Genomic DNA, 19,789 nt, shown 5'->3' with positions numbered 1-19,789 from the left:
GAAAGGCCCCCAGGGAAATCTCCCTCTCTGACCACAGGCTCATGTGCCCTGGCCTCACTCACCAAGGGTACTGCCAAGCTCTGTCCTGTAAATTTTGGGCACTGAGCAAATATTAAGCCATAAAAAAACAGGAGCAGAGAAATCATTAGTGATGTATCAGTGATCGTGTAATGTCACTGCGGAGACTTCCCAAGTAAATAATTTCCTTTCCAGCCACCGAGCATCATAATGACACAGCCAAGACGGGTTTCTATTTATTCCTGGCCAGTTTCTCTCAGATTTACGTTCCAGTCATGAGATGGGACCTCTCACTGCATTTCAGCACATTACTTAATCAAATGGTATGCCGGTTGACCCCAGTGTGTCTTAAAGTTGGGGTTATTTATGGATATGGTTTCACGTGGAGGGTCACCGTGGGGCCTAATCTGCATATGCCTCTCAGGAGAGCTGGGACGTTATTTGCATAAGAAGCCCTAGGTTTCTGGGGAGGACCCAGAAAGAGGACTGGAGCACAGCTGAAGGGCGGAGTCCCTGCTTTTAGGGACCAGCTACTCAAGGGAAGACTCTAGTCAAGCCACACAGGGGAGCACTTAGGGCAAGTGGGGATCCCCCCTCACCTCAAGTCTAAAGTGAGTCAGGGAACCAGTGTTCTGCTTCAAAGGGTATCTTGGTACCCAGGACACCATGACATGGGTACCAAGTCATGACATCATGAACAGTCTCCCTAGTTCCTCCCAGGCTCTTCCTAGAGAATTTCTTGTTGTTTAGGCATCAAGTGGTGTCCAACCCTTTGCATGGACTGTAGCACACCAGTCCTCCCTGTCCCTCACCATCTCCTGGAGTTTGCCCAGGTTCATGTCCGTTGAATCGGTGATACCATCCAACCATCTCATCCTCTGTCACCTTCTTCTTCAGCCCTCAATCTTTCCCAGCATCAGGGTATTTTCCAATGAGCCGGCCTAGAGAAGAGAGTGTCCTTACGAGCTACACTGCACTGTCATGGACTTTTAATTTTTTTTAACTATTTCGTTTACATTTTATTCTTTTTTTAATTTTTAAGTGGAGGATAATTGCTTTGCAATATTGCGTTGGTTTCTGCCATACATCGACATGAATCAGCCATAGGTGTACATATGTGCCCTCTCTCTTGAACATCCCTCCCATCCCGTCCCTATCTATCGAGGTTGTCAGAGAGCACCGGATTTGAGCTCCCTGCCGTGAATTCCCACTGGCTCTCTGTTTTACGTATGGTAATGAAAATGCTTCAGTGTTACTCTCTCAATTCGCCCCTCTCTCCCCTTCCCTCACTGTGTCCTTATGAGCCACACTGCACTGCCATGGACTTTCACTAAATTTTATGCAAATCATTTCTTAATGAAGTTCTGGGTGAAAGAGCAAGACCAGTAGGTGTGGTTCCTGCCCTGGAAGGCTCTTACCGTCCAGGGAGGAAGAGAGACTTCTGCCACGGAAGCCAGAGCAGTGGTTTATCTTACTACTGTATGTCTTCCTGAGGGCCTGAGCCTTCTGTCATACGTAATGTCCCTCTCTGTCTCTAGCAGTTTTCTCTGCTCTAAAGTCTATTTTACTGGAAGTCAATACAGCCACTCCTGCTTATTATTATTATTTACATGGTATATCTTTTTCTATCCTTTTACTTTCAACCTACCCATGTTGTTGTATTTGAAGTGAGTAACCCACCAGGCTCCTCTGTCTATGGAATTTCCCAGGCAAGAATACTGGAGTGGGTTGCCATTCCCATCTCCAAGGGATCTTCCCAACCCTGGGTCTCCTGCATTGCAGGTGGATTCTTTACCATCTGAGCCACCAGGGAAGCAACTCAGATCCCTGGTCGAGGAACTAAGATGCACATGTTGTTGTTTAGTTGCTCAGTCCTGTCTGACTCTTTGCAACCCCAAGGACTGTAGCCCACCAGGCTTCCCTGTCCTCCACCATTTCCCAAAGCTTGCTCGAATTCATACCCATTGATTTGGTGATGCTATCCAATGATCTTATCCTCTGTCTCCCCCTTCTCCTCCTGCCCTCAATCTTTTCCAGCATCAGGGTCTTTTCCAGTGAATCGGCTCTTCAAATCAGAAGGCCAACGTATTGGAGCTTCAGCATCAGTCCTTCCAGTGAATACTCAGGAGTGATTTCCTTTAGGACTGACCTAAAGATCAATCTCCTTACAGCTGGATCTCTTTGCAGTCCAGGGGACTCTCAAGTGTCTTCTCCAGCACCTCAATTCGAAAGCATCAATTCTTCAATGTTCAACCTTCTTTATGGTCCAACTCTCACATCAGTATATGTCTACTAGAAAAATCATAGCTTTGACTATATGGACATTTGTCAGCAATATACTGGAATATATATATATATATATATGTTGGCAATATCTGAAATCTACTGGAGGTGATAAAGCAACCCCAGAGACCCACCACTGTGATGTTCCTCAAGTCCTGAGGACCCTGGGAAGCCTGCCTTCTTTCTGTCTTTCAGAGTCTTCTGGGGACTTCCCTGGTGGTGCGGTGGATAAGATTCCATGCTTCCACGGCAGGGGGCACAGGTTCCGTACCTGGCTGGGGAACTAAGGTCTCCCATGTGGTGTAGAAAAACACACACATCCCTGCCAAAGCGGAGTCTTCTTAGGCCCTTCTGTTGTGTTATGTCTGTGGTCTTTTAGTTGTGAGTGAGGGGCTGGGAGGAATGCAGCCACTTCTTCTTGACTAGAACCGAAGTCTGACTGTATCTGGCATGTTTGGGAGAGATCAGATGTATTCCGAGACCTAAGGCAATCTCAGAGTTCCCTCATGACCAAGTGGGTGGAGAAATAGCTGAGAGAAAGAGCCAGTGAGCTTGCCAAAAGGTTGCCGTGACATGGGAGGAAAAGTTTTTATTGCTTTAAACATAATGCCTTTCCCACAAATTAAAACTCAGTCATGATCCAGGAACCCTGCACCCTGAGCCAGCTTCAAACCATAAACTACAGACTTTATAGAGCACAGTTCACTTTCCCATGTTGGTCGGATACATTTGGTTATTATTAATTACTCGGTAGGCAAGCTAAGGCACTTAAAACACCTCCACGAACACCATGAGTGAGCCAACAGTTCTAGAACCTAAATTCTAACATTCCTTGACTGCAGCTTTTTCAGACTTTGTCTTCAAAGGCACTTTATGAAGCACAACACACACAAGGCACCACAGCTGCAGCCAAACAAGTAGGAGCAGCTCGCGTGGTTAATTGAAACGGGCTCTACCGGGAATGCGGTGTGAAGAAACCGAGTCAATCAGAGGCTCGTTGAAAAGGAGAGCTTTGATATGCTGCAAGGAATAGTCACTTTTGTCCCCAATTTCTGACATCTCTTTCAATGCGACATTTTTAAACATCTGTTTCTAGAGCAGAGCAGGAAATCTCTAAGCAGCCATAACTCTTTGCTTGTGTCACGTGGAAACTACAGGCTGTAATTTTTTTTTTTAATCCTACCATGAAATCTTTTTTCTTTTAAACCAGTTCAAAGCAGAGCATTTAATGGGCATTTATACACAGGGAGCGTTTGAGAGGCTACTTTTTACAAATGGCTGTCATGAGATGAGTCATGATCAATTGCGAGATTCTGCTTTAGGCAGGGTTATGAATGGAGCTGCTTTACTGGCAAGTTAGGGGCAAAGAGGGAGCCACCTGATTCTGAGTCAGTCCCATAGAAAAGAAAGGCAAACTGCAAATGGATCGATAGGTACCTCGCTTCTGGGCACCTCTTTGAAGCAAGAATAACTCTTCTGGCCTTTTGTTGGACTGCGTGCTTTCAAAACTGCTTCCAGTCTCTGTGACTGAAGTTTCTATGGCTTCAGTGGCTGTGGATTACACAGAGAGGGGAGTGTGTGTGTGTGTGTGTGTGTGTCTGCTCAGTAGGCGGAGGTCAAGGTAGTTTTTTTTTTTCCTTGATGAAATATATGAGGTGCCATATGGTGGAGCAACCTGAGAATACCAGGTGTGCCTGCATCAGAATCTAAAGTGCCGTTACCATGGAGACCAGCACTCCCTCAGCGATGTAGGGCCTCTACTTCCGCCTTCAGAGGAACTTACTTGTCTAATAGGAACAGGTGCTCTGACATACAGAAGAAGTAAACCTTGACGGCAAGCCTTTAGGAACTTCTGATTTTTTTCCCTTGATTCTTTCTAAAGAGTTTTCTCCCTCTCTACTTCATGAGTGAAGGCTTTGTTGAACTAACAATAACAATAATAGTAGCCTTTATTACATGGTGTTCTTCCTAGGTGGTTCAGTGGTAAAGAACCCGCCTGCCAAGCAGGAGACATGGGTTCTATCCCTGGATTGGGAAGATCCCCTGGAGAAGGAAATGGCAACCCGCTCTAGTATTCTTGCCTGAGAAAGCCCATGGACAGAGGAGGCTGGCGGGCTACAGTCCACGGGGTCCCAGAGTCAGACACAACTGAGCGACTAAACAGCAACACATTAGGATGGTGCTCTGTGTTATGTATACTCTATCTCTCCTTGGAGTAAGCGTTTTATTTATATTTTACAGGTGAGAAAACCAAACCAAGGCTTCAAGAAAGTTTCCCAAGTCATAATCTCACAAACAGCTGTCCAGGTTGGAACTCAAACCCAGAACCATCTGACTTCTGCCTGTGCACTTAACTCCTTGCCAAAAGGTGATGAATTCATTACATCTGGAGTATGTCTGTCTGTTCAAAGGATCATCAAGCTTTTCAGTCCTATGAACTAAGAACTGAGAGGCAAAAAGAAAAAGGAAGTGGAGTTCCTGAAAGGCTTCCAATGGCCAAGTGGTGACTTATTGACAGGACAAGCCACAACCGCGTTGAGAACCAATGGCTAAGATTTATTGAGCATCTGTATGTGTCCTTCATTCTTTCATTAAATATGTACTGAGACCTACCTTACACTAAGTATTGTTCTAAGTCCCGTGGATGCAATGGTGACAAAAACTATAAGAAATCAGACAAAGATCCCTGCCTGGGGGGACTTCCTAAACCCCAGTTTGTGTCTGTGTCAGACACTGGACCATGAGAACTCAGAAGCAGTAAAACAGTTTATGATTAAGAAGCCAAGATAACCCAACTGCAATGCACTGAGATAAGAGCTAGATTCCAAAGAGGTGCAAAGCTCTGGGAATGGTGCTGCTAGGTGGGCACTGGGGAATCCAAGGTTTCTTTCTCTAGCTTTAGATGACTAGAGCCCTCAAAGATCCCAGACCCTCTGACCTCCCTGGAGATCCTCTGGGACCCTCTTGGTCAACTCCTGAGAAGCTGGAACCCCTTGGGTGGGTCCTTCTAGGGCAAACCATTGTCATGGGGTGACTGTCATACCAGGGTTCCCACACTTGTGCATCAGGCGATTGATGAGCATAGGATTTGACATCTGTTCCTAACTCATGGCATTTCTTTACATGTCATCTTGATCATTTTAGCTCTTCCTTCCACCTCTGCTCTGTTTAAACATTGTTTCAACAACCTTAAATATAATCTGTTCTTCCCAGCTTTGGGTCGTCCAGAAATTTGATATCTTCTCCTTGTATTAAAACACTTGGAGGGAATTCCCTGGTGGTCCAGTGGTTAGGACTCCCCTCCCACTACAGAAGCACTCGTTTAATCCCTCTGCAGGGAACTAAGATCTGACATGCCGTGCAGCCAAAATATAAATAAATAAATAAATAAACTAAACAAAAAACAGGGATGGGAAGGAGGCTCAAAAGGGAGGGCATATGTCTATATACTTAGTTGATTCACACTCTTAAGCAACAGAAACTAACACAATTGTAAAGCAATTATCCTCCAATTAAAAGTAAATTGGACTTCCCTGGTGGCTCAGTGGTAAAGGATCTGACTGCCAGTGCAGGAGATGTAGGTTTAATCCCTGGGTTGGGAAGATCCCCACTCCAGTATTCTTGCCTGGGAAATCCCAGGGACAAAGGAGCCTGGTGGCATACAGTTCATGGGGTTGCCAAAGAGTCAGATATGACTTAGCAACTAAACAACAAATTAAATTTTAAAAAAAGAAAAAACAAGCCCTTGAAAACAGTGTCAAGGACAGGCCTAGAGCAAGGCTCTAAAGTCTTCTTTCCAGCCCAGCAGAAATCCACTAAGTAATACACTTTGGTGCAGTCATTTGCCCTGCCAAGAACCCATGGACCTATTATTGAAGTTACACCTCTCTACCTTGCCCTAAGGACATGATGAAGGATGCTGCCAAACGCCTTGGCAAAATTCCTTCTCCCAGCCCCAAAGACAAGCGCGCTTCTATATTGGGAGGAGACTGAGGTGGGGGGATCACAATTGCTTTGAAATCCAAAATGTAAGATGAGAAAACCAAACTGTTTGTCTGGAGCCGTGAGAGTCAACTCAGACCTGTTGTTCACACTTGACTTCTGATGACCCAGTGCCAGTCTGTCAGTCAAACACAAAGGAAATGTTACTAGACAACTGTCCCACTTTGTTTCATTAATGTTTGCATAGACAAGCAGTATCGGACCAACTGCATTCAATAAAACTTACAATAAAGTAAATCTAATACATTTTAATGAAATGCATGACTCCGATTGTGTTTTATGGTAATTAAATAGAATTATACGAATTCATGGCAACTGAAATTATTTCTTACACAGTACAAAATTCTGGGGGTGAGAACTGGGTAAAGAAAGGTCCTTGGAAAAAAGGAAATGAGAAGGGTTAGTGGGGAGGGAATTAGGGTCATCTAATAAGATCACGGCCATGGGTGGGTTTTTGCCCTGTTTTAAGCCAAGCAGTTCCAAAGACTATAGAATTTCCAGTCCCTGCCCTTGGCTAAATTTACAAGCTAGGAACTTGGGCAGAAAGTATAGAGTCTAAGAAGACATATTCAGTTCTTCTAAGAGAAAAGAAATGAAAGCTAAGAATCAATTAAAATCAGCGAAAGCTGATTCTAGGAGTATTGTTAAGATACTGAGGTAAGGGACTTCCCCGGTGGTTCTGTGGCTTTGCCTTCCAGCACAGGAGGTGAGAGTTCAGTCCCTGGTTGAAAAACTTAAGACCCCACATGCTTCGTGGCTAAAACACCGACACATAAACCAGGAGCAGTATTGTAACAGATTCAATAAAGACTTCAAAACAGGTCCACATCAAAAAAAAAAAAAAATCTTAAAAAAACAAAAGATTCTAAGGCGAAAGGCAATGCCTCCCTCTATTATGGCAACAAGAAGAAATTGGGCCTTCGTGTGCAAGAACTTGGAGGTTGGATTCAGATTATCTAGGAACTCTTTAAAAAGTCAGACACCTAGATCACTCTGAAGCCCACCGATCAAGGTCTCAAGGAAGCAGGTTCAGACCTGCGTATTTTTCAGAGCTTCCTAAGTGGTCCTGACAGTCACCCGAGTTGATTATCTAGAACCTTTAGGTACAGAATGTTTATACTTAGGGGAGACTAGAAAGCACAGCCAGAGAGAGGAAAGAGTGGGAAGAGACAGCTGAAGTAGAAAACGCCACGTGCTATACCACTGTGTGTAAGAAAATCTCATCAGGTTGCATTCCTAACACCTGCCACCACTCAGGGAAAAGGTACTCTGCCTGAGACGGTCAGGTGCGTGTGTGTGCTCAGGCGCTTCAGTCCTCTCCGACATTTTGTGACCCGGTAGATGGTAGCCCGCCAGGCTTCTCTGTCCATGAGATTCCCCAGGCAAGAGTACTGCATTGGGTTGCCATGTCCTTCTCCAGGGGATCTTCCCAACCCAGGAAGACGTCTCCTGCATTGGCAGGTGGGTTATTTGCCACTAGTGCTACTGAGACGTCAGGGTGGGCGGTGGAGGAGGTCATTTTAAGGCGATACAGAGCAGGGTGGGTGGGATGTTAAAACACAGGTTTGAGAAAACCTGCGTAAGGGAACTGGCACTTGATTCACAGGGAGAAGATGCTTTAGGAAGTGAGAGGAAGTGATAAAACAGAAAGAGGCCTCTTCAAAATTGAGCCAGGCTAATCTTGTCTCTAGTCTACAGATGCCCAAGCAGTTTTCAAAGAACTCTTCTTTGGTGTGTCCCTTCCTCCTCTCCCCTTTCACTGCCATGGGCTAAAGGTGGAGACTCCATCCTGGGAAGGATGCTCTGTCTGCCCCAGAGCACAGCCCAGATCAGCCACTCAAGCTCAGCTATGCTGGCAGTTCTGCCAGAAATTCCATACTTCTGCAATCTATTTTGTCTAAGATGCTCAAATGCAAGCAAATATTTAAATTACGCTGGTCACCAACTCCCCTGGAGGTCCAGTGGTGATGACTCAACACAGGGGGCACAGGTTCAATCCCTGGTCGGGAAACTAAGATCCCACAAGTCACATGGCATGGCCAAAAAAGGATATAAATTATGCGGGTCACACACCTAAGAGCTTTTAGAATGTGAAATACGGTTGTCGCCAAGTGTTGTGCATCAGTAGCTGCTTGCCTGTAAGCTGCCCCTCAAAGAAAGAGGCTACACTGTACCCTGAAACCTTCCTGGGTATATGGGAGGTCACCCCATTCACTTTCCTCATGGATCTTATTTGTGAGCACTCTCATGCAATAGGCAGGGCTTCCCTTGTGGCTCAGCTGGTAAAGAATCCACCTGCAATGCAGGAGACCTGGGTTTGATCCCTGGGTTGGGAAGATCCCCTGGAGTAAGGGAAAGGCTACCCACTCCAGTATTCTAATGTGGAGAATTCCATGGACTGTATAGTCCATGGGGTCACAAAGAGTCGGACACGACTGAGCGACTTTCCCTTTCATGCAACGGGCTAGAGGAGGAAATTGTAACCCACTCCGGTATTCTTGCCTGGAGAATCCCATGGACAGAGGAGCCTGGTGGGCTACAGTCCTTGGGGCTGGAAAGAGAGGGACCCTGACTGAGCGACTGAGCTTCTACATGAACAACAGGCACTGTGTTGCTCCTGTGACCAGCCCCTCCCCAGAGCAGTGGCGGTGCCTGTTTTGCCTCTTTCCATTGTGTCACAATCCTAGGCCTCTACACGGGAGCTCTTCCAGGAACTTCCATCTATTTTATCACTTTTTCATTGGCCATTGACTTCAGAACTTGAAATCTCTGGAGAGCAGGAGTGGGGTGCTGGGAAAGTCAGTGGCTACGTAAAGGTTATCCGCGTTTCCCACAGGCAGTGCTGCGTCTTGTTATTTTTCCTCAGTTGAGCCATAGGGGAACATTAGAGGCCCATGGAAGCCCTCCCGAGCAGCTCTCACCCCGTTTAATGTCTCCAGCGTTGAGTCACCCCCCCACTGTTTTCCCACAAAGGCTAAAGGAAGCACATTGCCTACTCCATACGGGGTTTAAATCAGATCAGTGCAGGGTGACGTCTATTTGTAAAATAGAGATGCAATTTGCCTTGGCAGAACTGTGCCTTCCTAGTGTACTAAACACCTCCCAGTGCTCTGTTGACGCTACGTAATAAATTTAAGTAAGTTACCTCTAATATGAATGTGGCTGGGCAAAAGAAATGGATAGAAAATTGAACCAGTTTTCATCCCCAGACCAACCACCAGGTTTGAGGCTATTTCCGTCTCCAGAAGGGGCATGATTTCACAAACAGTAGAAGCCTTTTCTCATCCAATTAGCAAAGCACTTCTTCCCTCAAGGTTTTTCACAAGGTGATGATGTGGAGAGAGTGCTGTTGAGAGATCTCGCTGCCGATCACCTCCCTGGACCTCAGTCCCTCTACCAGAAAGATAAGAGCAGGAGATAAGGCCTCTAGATATCAGTCCAGCCCTAAAGCTTTCTGGCTTTCCAATCCTAAAAATTCCAAATAAGAAAAAAATGAAAGTTAAAGACAGAAAGCCACGGGGATTGACATATATACACTACTCACACTGTGTATAAAGTAGATAACTAGTGAGAGCCTATTGTACAGCACAGGAAACTACTCAATGCCCTGAGGTGACCCTAAATGGGAAGGAAATCCAAAAAAAGAGGGGAGATACGTACACATATAGTGGATTCACTTTGCTAAATGATAGAAACTAATGTAACATTGTAAACAACTATCTTCCGATAAGAATTAATTTAAAAAAAATTAAAAACAAAAACAAAAAAGCAACCGGGAAAACCAAATTGAATAGCTGGACCAGCCAAACCGGATAAGTAGCTGTGAAGCACAGTTACCTGGTGGGTACCACCTGCGTGGAGTGCAGTCCTGTCCCAATTATTCGAACCAAGCCCCTGATGCTGGGAAAGACTGAAGGAAAGAGAAGGGGACGACAGAGGATGAGATGGTTGGATGGCATCACCGATTCAATGGACATGAGTCTGAGCAAACTCTGGGAGTTAGTGAAGGACAGGGAAGCCTGGTGTGCTGCAGTCCAGGGGGTTGCAGAGTCAGACATGACTTAGTGACTGAACAACCACCACCACTCTGGGAGAAGGGTTATACTTCTTGATGCCTCTTGGAGAGAACAGTTCCTGATTCCACAGACAAAAAGTTTGGCCATGTGACTTGTTTTGACCAGTGGATGGTAACAGACTTGATGTGTGTGACATCTCAAGAGGAGTTTTAAGAGCCTCTGAGAGCTTGCGACCCCCCCTTGCTCTCCCCCCAGTGCTGTGAGAACAGTCACTGAAGGTTTTAGGGATCTCAAGGAGGGACCACTGTATGGAGCAAAATCACAGCTGTAGCAGAGCTGCAGATGACATGAGCATAAGAGCCATACCTTTGTTCCTGAAAGCCACTGAAACCTGGGGCTTTTTTCATCCTTCAGTCTTACCGAAAGCTGACTGATTCACCACCCTCCATGAGGCACATACGAGAAATACTCACAGAAGGACGAAGATGACACAGCTAATGTGTGCTCTTAGACTGAAAGCTCCTGGCTGCAGCAGCCTCATTCCCACGGATGCCAGAAAAGCACAGCTCTCCAAACACGCAGCCCCAGCTGCCGCCCATGGGAATCTGAGGCTGGCACACCACCACCATCACGGTGATGCCCTCCATTCGCTGTGTTTTGAACTGGAGTTCAGTGGGGGTCAAGGCAGACCTTGGACTTATCATCAGAGTCCCAAGCCACTCCCTGGTCTCTGATTGCGCACAGGTCTGCAGGAAACCTCGAACCTATCCCTGAATTCCTCTCACGTGGCCTTTGAAATCTCACAGTGGATTCTCGGTTCAGAGAGGTCATCCCCTAGGCCATGTTTCTTTTTTTTTTTTTTTGGCAATTGTTCATTTGAATGAAAGCACAGTATTTAAAGGTCTCTCATAGAACAAATGGGTTCTCTTGCTCAATATGAAGAACACTGGATTCAACGACCTGCAAGGTCCCTTTTGGCTCTGAAACAGATCAGTCTTACAGCATTATCTAATTTGGACATCATTTTCCTCACCATTTGACAGGCAGATATCAACTTTATTAGTGGCACATATTAACTTTATGCAGTTAATTAGGGCAGAAAAACAGACGAATTTTCCGAGTGAAGTGACATGATAATCTAGGTGAGACGAACATGGTTATAAGGCAAACCTGTCTCTGCTTATCAGTCTTTGTTCAGAGAGTATTGTGTATGTTACTTTTAGAGAAAAAAGAGCACTAATTAGATTAACAATCTGTGAACAAAGTCAAAACAAAGAATTCAAATATATATTTTTTCACTCTTCTACAGCCTGAGGGCAATAGCCAAAAGAAATTACTATGAAGTGTAATGCAAAATAGATTTTGTGAATTTCCATCTGAAACGTGTGAATTTAATATACAACTGCAAATTAAGAAATGCTCTTTGATTTATAAAGTAGGCTTGATTCATATGTGGAAAAAACTATGTCCCATAGACAACTCCAAGATGAACCCCAGGCTGCTTGTGGACCTGGCGAAGTGGAGGGGAGTTCGTAGACTGAGAAGACACTGACTGCAGAGCCAGACCTTCCTCCACGTTCGTCAAAACCAAAGCACCCAAGGCCACCGCCACCCGTCCTGAGATGGGCAAAGCAGTCTGTCAGCGACTCCACGACCAGCTGTCACAACAACTCTAAGCTACGTAAAGATGAAAGGAACTGAAGTTCTGCGTTTACTTAGGTCATGTCCACAGACTAACACCCAGCCTTACCTGGGCTTTCGGCTGGGGAGCCCATGTCCAATCCCAGCTTCGCCATCACCATGTGGTAAACAAGTTTCTTCGTGTCAGTGTTTCTCATGAGGGCTTTTGCTTACAGGGTCACAGTGAAGACAGAGCCTTCTAGTAGGAGTCTCAGTGCCCACCGGGCACAGAGCCACGACATGTGCAACCCTGCAGGGGGGACAGCAGTGACCAATGGCCCCTGCCTCCCAGAACTCGCCACTGTCTACTGTGGAAAAGAACATGCTCTGATAGAAGGCAGACTAACACAAGTCAGCAGCGAGTGGGGACTGTCACCTCTCTCGCCACGTGATGAACTCCTCTTTGTGCTTCAGAGCCTGGCTGGTATCACCTCCTCTGTGAAGCCTTCTCTGCGCTTCTCCTCCTCCCTGCTGCTGCTTGGTCACGTGCTCACCATGGCTGATGGATGGATCTGGCGATGGTTTGTTTCCGGGCTTTCTCTATGGGATGAGTTCTGCAAGGCAGGGGCTGTGCCTCAGGTTTGCTGGGCATTCAGTAAGCTAAACTGACTTTATAAAGGTCTACATAATAGACTAAGGATGTAAGTGTTAGTCGTTCAGTTGTGTCTGACTCTTTGTGACGCCATGGACTGTAGCCCACCAGGCTCCTCTGTCCATGGAATTCTGCAGGCAAGAATACTGGAGTGGGTAGCCATTCCCTTCTCCAGGGGATCTTCCCCAACCCAGGTCTCCTGCATTGCTGGCAGATTCTTTACCATCTGAGCCAACAGGGAAGCCCCCTAATACACCTAAATAAATCAATAAATATCTATATGAGATTCAAATGAGAAAAATACAGAAAAATAAATCCAGGCTACATCTTTCTAGATGCCCTCCGTGCATAATCCCCTGTGGATTACACAGAAGACTTCCTTATACACAAAACTTTGGGAAACCACCCCCCTCTTTAGGAAACCTGAGACCCTCTGACATGATGTAATGCTTTTTCTTTCTATGAAAAGCAAACTGCAGCTCCGGTCTGTGATTCTTATGTGAGAAACACCAAGCTCTTCCCTATGTGACCTTCTCCAGGACACACATCTGTATCTGCAGTAAGAAAAGACAGTGAGACAGTGTGTAGTTTGTCAGCTCCCTGTTTAAAGTGCTTCTTTTTGAGGAAATTACGCTTGCTTGTATTGTTCCTATTATAAACAGAGAGAAATCTGGGCCTTAGTGTGGTAAACAGGGCAAGAGCACAACCACCAACATCCATGCTTTGGTTGACAAACGGGACTAAGAGAAGGACGGACAGAAGCCTCTCTCCTCTAGCCTCTACCTTTGCTGGAAAAATAGCCCAAGAGCTCATGAAGCATTTGGCAAAACACTTCAGTGTACACGTGTCTACTGTACACTGGGTAGGCCAATTTGGGGGTCCAGAAGCTTCAGGGTGACTTTAGGATCCCACTTTTGGTAAAAGTAGTGTGGGGACCACCTCGATACAGTTCAGACTGTGTTTGTCAGCAAATGAAAGGGTAGTGGGACACTTTGGGCTATTTCTGGTATCCTAAGATTTCTGCTCCGTCACAATAGAAGCCTCAGAGCCAAGTCTAGTTCAAAGAAGAGAGTGGTCCCTAACTGCGGCAGATCCCTTCCCACCCTTGAGTCAAAGCAGCTCACTGCCAAGCGAACAGACCCCATGCACTCTGAATGCAAGGGTCATCACTCCATCTACTGATCTCAGAGGCACTGACAGAGAGCAAGGATGGGCAAGCAAAGCTGCTTTATTTGCAGGAAAAAACCCAAACAAAACCCAAACAAAATAAAGGGAGCTACAGTGATGTGCCCGGAACTACCTCTGCAAGGAGGCCTTGTGGAGGAAGCCTCACTTGTGGTATTTGCTAGTTTCCACGGTGTAAATAATCTCACCATAGCTGATTTCAAGCCATCAGCAGGTTGAAAGACTGGCAATGTTGTTTTTAATGGTCAACAGTTGGCTCCAAAAAAGCCTGTCATGAGTCAACTCTAGCACACTGTGCAACTTACATTTATTGAGGGTTTATGATGGGGCCATGGGCTTCCCTGGTAGCTCAGGTGGTAAAGAATCTGCCTGCAATGCGGGAGATCCTGGTTTGATTCCTGGGTCTGGAAGATACCCTGGAGAAGGGAGGGAATGGCTACCCACTCCAGTATTCTGGCCTGGAGAATTCCATGGACAGATGAGCCTGGCAGGCCCCAGTCCATGGGGTTACAAAGAGTTGGACATGACTGAGCGACTTTCACTTTATGGTGGGGCCTGAGACTGATAAGCACTTTATACTTCAAGTATCTCATTTCATCTTCCGAGCAGTCCTATAAGGAAGGTCCATCATCACCATCCCCATTTGAAGGTGAGAAAACAGGGGCACAGAGAGGATAAGCCACTTGCCCCCCTGGGGCTGGGAAGCAGGGGCTGGAATCCCAGTCTGACTCCCCAGCTGAAGTCCTCCCAGCCCCACAGTGCTCTTTCAAGACAGGCCCTCATTTCCATAGTAACGGATCTCTAGCCAAAGGGCAGGGCCTTCCAACCAGAGTCCACAGGGCCCCAACGAGGTCAGACATCCCTCACCCAGGCACAGAACACATGAAGGGGACTCCTTGCCTTTGCAAACTCAGCCTCCTCCTCCCATTTTCTTCCCTCCAGTCTGACTCTCACCTCTTCACGCTTCCCAAGCAGGAACAGCAGCCTTTGTCCTGCTGTGGGTGCCCCCGCAAGCCCACTCACGTTTAGCTGACCTGCTGTACCCCTGTATCAACAAGGATGGGTCGGCCAGCAGTGTCCTCCTTGGGAGCCTCACACTGGGAGAGCCCCCTGCATTCCCAGGGCAGGAGCTGGCGAGGGCACGGCCCCAGGGCTCCCTGTCCACAGGAGGTAGAGGGCCTCTGGTGGACAGGGCACAGGGATGGCTGATCAGTGAAAACAAAGAGGTGGACCGGGATATATCCCTATGTCTGAAAGTCAGGAGTTATTCCAAATCCGGGGAGACATGAACACTCAGGATGGGAATTAAACTTGTCCTAAGTCCTTGAAGCGAGCACCTCTAGGCTGAGCAGAATCAGGAAAACCGTCAGTGGGACTAATAACAAGAATTTATGGGCATAGGAGGGTCAAGGAACCAGGTGGAGGCAAGACTCCCAGGCCCTGACCCAAGGATTTGTTTCCACTGTTCGGTGATTTTGTTGCCCCAAACAGCGAGTCTCTTATTAGAAACTCTAACATGTGCAATTTAACTTGAAATGATTTTCCCTATTTAAAAATCTTCCCAGTGAAGAGCTTCAGTGGGTTTTTAAACTATTCATACAAAATGCAACCTTCTAATTAATTTGCAAGAACTGACTGATACCAGGAAAGATGCAAATTTAACAGCCAAAGTTAAATGAAAACTTCTGCATATTCAATGGCCCATAATTTTAAAATGAATCTCATGATTTATAACTGCAGCCAATGATTTATTTCTTCCACCTGGATCTACACACTTTTGTGGTTAACTTTTTCATTACAAAAGTCATTAAAAGTAAGCATGAAAATTAACGGAATCACTGTACCTAGTTAGCCTAGACCAAGGTTTGGTTTTTTTAAATGAAGCATATTTAATCTCATGGCTCTCAATACAAATATTATTCATAATTTTTGGAAGGTATTTTGTGTCAGTAAAATTATTTTCCATGTTTTCATATTTATAGTCCTTAATTTTTTTAATTTTGTGCATATTTTTATAAATTGATTACAAATATTCTGTAAATTATCATTTAGTAAATATAATACAGTGTAAAACCCACAAGCATCTAACTGGCAGAGAGCCACCATCACAGGAGTTTGTGAGCATGTAGGAGTTTGTGTCCCAGGTCACACAATGTGACCAGCACGATCCTATCCCATCAGTCAAAGGTCATGAGGTCAAGAGCCACGACTAACTTGCATGCCAAGGGCTTTTCAGAGGCAAAAGTGAGGGCAGGGACTGACTGGATTTCTATAAATACTGCTCTTTAAAAACCACTCTAGGGACTTTCTTGGCAGTCCCGTAGTTAAGACTCAGCACTTCCAAAGCAGGAGGCACTGGTTCCATCCCTGGTCAGAGAACTAGGATCCCACATGCCAAATGGTGTGGCCAAAATTTTTTTTTAATTTTTTAATTAAAAACAATCAATATTATAGGCATAATTCCTTTGAAAAGTAAAATAATTATCATATAAAAGCAAAAGGTAAAAGTATCCCTTTCAAGAGGTTTTTCATTTTGGTATGAAGAAAGAAAAATTCAGGTATTAAATTTTAAAAGGAACTTATCTGATCATAAAAGACTGTCCTAAAATATTAAAAATTAATTTATAGTACTAACTAACTATGTAAGAAATAGGTATACTTTGAAAAGTACTGAAAAGATGTTCTCATAATAATCCCACACTGAAAACTTCAGGGTGAAATGAGGTTTCATTAAGAATAGTAACTAAAGAGGTTGCTTCTTATGATTTGCAGATATGTATTTCATACCATTCTCTAATGAGAGAGAACCTAGGAAAAAGGCGCTTTTCTTTTACTGTGAATATTTATGGATGCAGTTTCTAGCTGCCTTGAGCAAACTCCATTCTTAAGTTGCTGTGTCTCTACAAATCTCTTAGAGCCGCTGTTCAGGATGACATTTTGTCCAATTAGTTGTCAGCGTACTTCCTTTTACCTTGCCAGCAATAACCTTACTTTTTCTAAGACAATTTCACACAGTCAACCCGTTCAATTAAAACTACACAAAAAGCTGTTCTGAGAGACCCACTGCTAGGCAACAGAAACCTGTTGAACCAAATCTCAGGTGGAAAACATTTCTGAAGACAGATGAGAACAATTACAGTCATCACACAATAAATTATCAATTTAACCCAGAATAGAATACTGTTTTGTTAGAATTTACAGAGGTCAAAACAAAACAGACAACCTATGAGGATGTGAACATTCTTATGAATGTGTACAGGTTTATTTGAATATGTACAAATGTGTATATTCAGCAGACATGACTGATCCCCGATCAATAGCTAATTGGGCTTGCTGTGTTTGATCAACCCACACCTGTTCCCTGTGCTGTGACTCCGGGAGACAGCTCGGAATGTCAGCGCGCTGGGTTTTCAAGGGGGTACTTCGATCACCAGTTCTTCACAGAAACGTGCTTTGAAGAGACACCAATGAAGCGAGTTCTTACAGAAAAGGCAGAACAACTCATTACATGAAATTCAGAGTGAACTTAGATGTTGAAATACAGGCTCTGCATTATAAACCAAACTAAAGCATTGCACACACGTTTATCTTGGAGAAAAAAGTCTGACTACGGAAAAGGCTTTTAAAGGCTCACAGAATTTGAGAAGTGTTTCCTAAGGACTTGGAAACTAAATTTTTAAAAATTAATTTTGGCTGCACTGGGTCTTAATTGCAGCATGTGGGAATCTTAGTTTCCTGACCAGGCATCGAACTCACATGCCCTCCATTGGGAGGCAGATTCTTAACCACTGGACCGCCAGGGAAGTCCTCTAAATTGTTCTTAAAAAATAACAGTGATGAGTTACGTGCCAATGAATCAGAAATGTGAATTAAATTCCCTTTAAAATACACAAGGGTTTAAAAATCAGAGGAAATATTCTTGTTGAAGTATGTTTTAGAAATGTTATAAAATGTATTTCAAAATGTTTGAAAAATAGCTGGAGGTATTTTTATAAATCCCAAATGAAGCCTGACTCAACCATCTTTAATTACAACAATTACTAACACTATTGTTTAGGATTTATGTTATGGAATACAGTAGTCAGACCATGATTAGTTATTTGTTGAAAGAAGTTATTTAAGATGTGCTAATTGAAAGCCTTTTGAACATTCAGAGCTAAACTTACAAACTCAGTTCTGGGGTAGTTTTTCAAATGTGGACACTGAAGCCAGGGCAAGTCATGGAGAAACTTTCAGAATGATCAATTCATTTCATAAAGCCTGCCCTGAAAGAGAAGTAGATGTACTTTTACCCTCAGATACAGCAAAGGGCAACAATATTCCCAAAGTCATGGCTTTTATTTATTTGGCTAGATGGTGTCTTGGCTGAGGCACAGGGATTCTCTGGTTGCGGTGCTGGCTCAGCAGTTTGTGTGTGGGCTTAGTTGCTTCTGGGCATGTGGGACCTTTGTGTGGATCACAATAAACTGGAAAATTCTTAAAGAGACGGGAGTATGGGAGTATCGGGCCACCTTACCTGCCTCCTGAGAAACCTGTATGCAGATCAAGAAGCAACAGCTAGAAATCGGGCATGGAACAATGAACTGGTTCAAAATTGGGAAGGGAGTAATTCAAGGCTGTATATTGTCACCCTGCTTATTTAGCTTCTATGCAGAGTACATCATGAGAAGCGCTGGGCTAGATGAAGCACAAGCTGGAATCAAGATTGCTGGGAGAAACACCAACAACCTCAGATATACAGATGACATCACGCTTCTGGCAGAAAGTGAAGAGGAACTAAAGAACCTCTCGCTGAAAGTGAAAGAGGAGAGTGAAAAAACTGGCTTGAAACTCACCATTAAAAGCTTAAGATCATGGCATCCAGTCCCATTACTTCATGACAAAAGGGGAAAAAGTGGAAGCAGTAACAGATTTTATTTTCCTGGGCTCCAAAATTCACTGCAGATGATGACTGCAGCCATGAAATTAAAAGATGCTTGCTCCTTGGAAGAAAAGCTATCAAAAACCTAGACAGCATATTAAAAAGCAGAGACATTGCTGGCAAAGGTCTGTATAGTCAAAGCTATGGTTTTTCCAGTAGTCATGAAAAGATGTGAGCTGAACCATAAAGAAGGCTGAAACCTGAAGAGTTGATGCTTTCAAATTGTGGTGCTGGAGAAGACTCAAGTCCCTTAGACTGCAAGAAGACCAAACCAGTCAATCCTAAAGGATATCAACCCTGAATATTCATTGGAAGGACTGATATAGAAGCTGAAGCTCCAATACTTTAACCACCTGATGTGAAGAGCTGACTCACTGGAAAAGACCCTGACACTGGGAAAGATTAAGGGCAAGAGAAGGGGACAACAGAGGATGAGATGGTTCATCGGCATCACTGACTCAATGGATCCTGAGAGAGTAGAGGACAGAGAAGCCTGGCATGCTGTGGTCCATGTGGTCACAGAGAGTCAGGCACGACTCAGCAACTGAACAAAATGTGGATCTTAGTTCCATGACCAGATATCAAACCCGAGTCTCTCACATTACAAGGCAGATTCTTAACCACTGGACCATGTAAGTCCCCCAAATTCATGCTAATCCCACAACACAAGCCACTATTTCTTCCTATCGTTGGAAACATAAATACTGTAAAAGAATGTATCACTGTAGTCTGCCCAAAAGTCTCTTGGTTAAAAAAAAAAAAAAGGCACTACAGGAAAGGGACAGTAAAACAGTGATCAATAACCTCAGAAAAATGGGTGAATGTTAACATTTATTTCAAGAATTGAGAACTTTTGCATTTAACACTGTTTGGAATATGGCAAAGGCCTAGGCTTTGGAAGTAAACTAACTTAGGTTCCATTCCTTCTTCTGCTTCTTAGGAGACAAATGACTAGAGCAAGTCACCCTATAAGCCTCATCTGCTGCTTCTGCAAAAAAAACATGAACGTGAAAAGTCACTCAGTTGTGTCCGACTCTTTGCGACCCTGTGGACTATACAGTCCACGGGATTCTCCAGGCCAGAATACTGGAG

This window comes from Budorcas taxicolor, chromosome 12 (genome assembly GCF_023091745.1).
Source record: "Budorcas taxicolor isolate Tak-1 chromosome 12, Takin1.1, whole genome shotgun sequence".
Lineage (NCBI taxonomy): Eukaryota > Metazoa > Chordata > Mammalia > Artiodactyla > Bovidae > Budorcas > Budorcas taxicolor.
The sequence above is the reverse complement of the archived record's forward strand: the minus strand, read 5'-3'. Positions refer to the sequence as shown.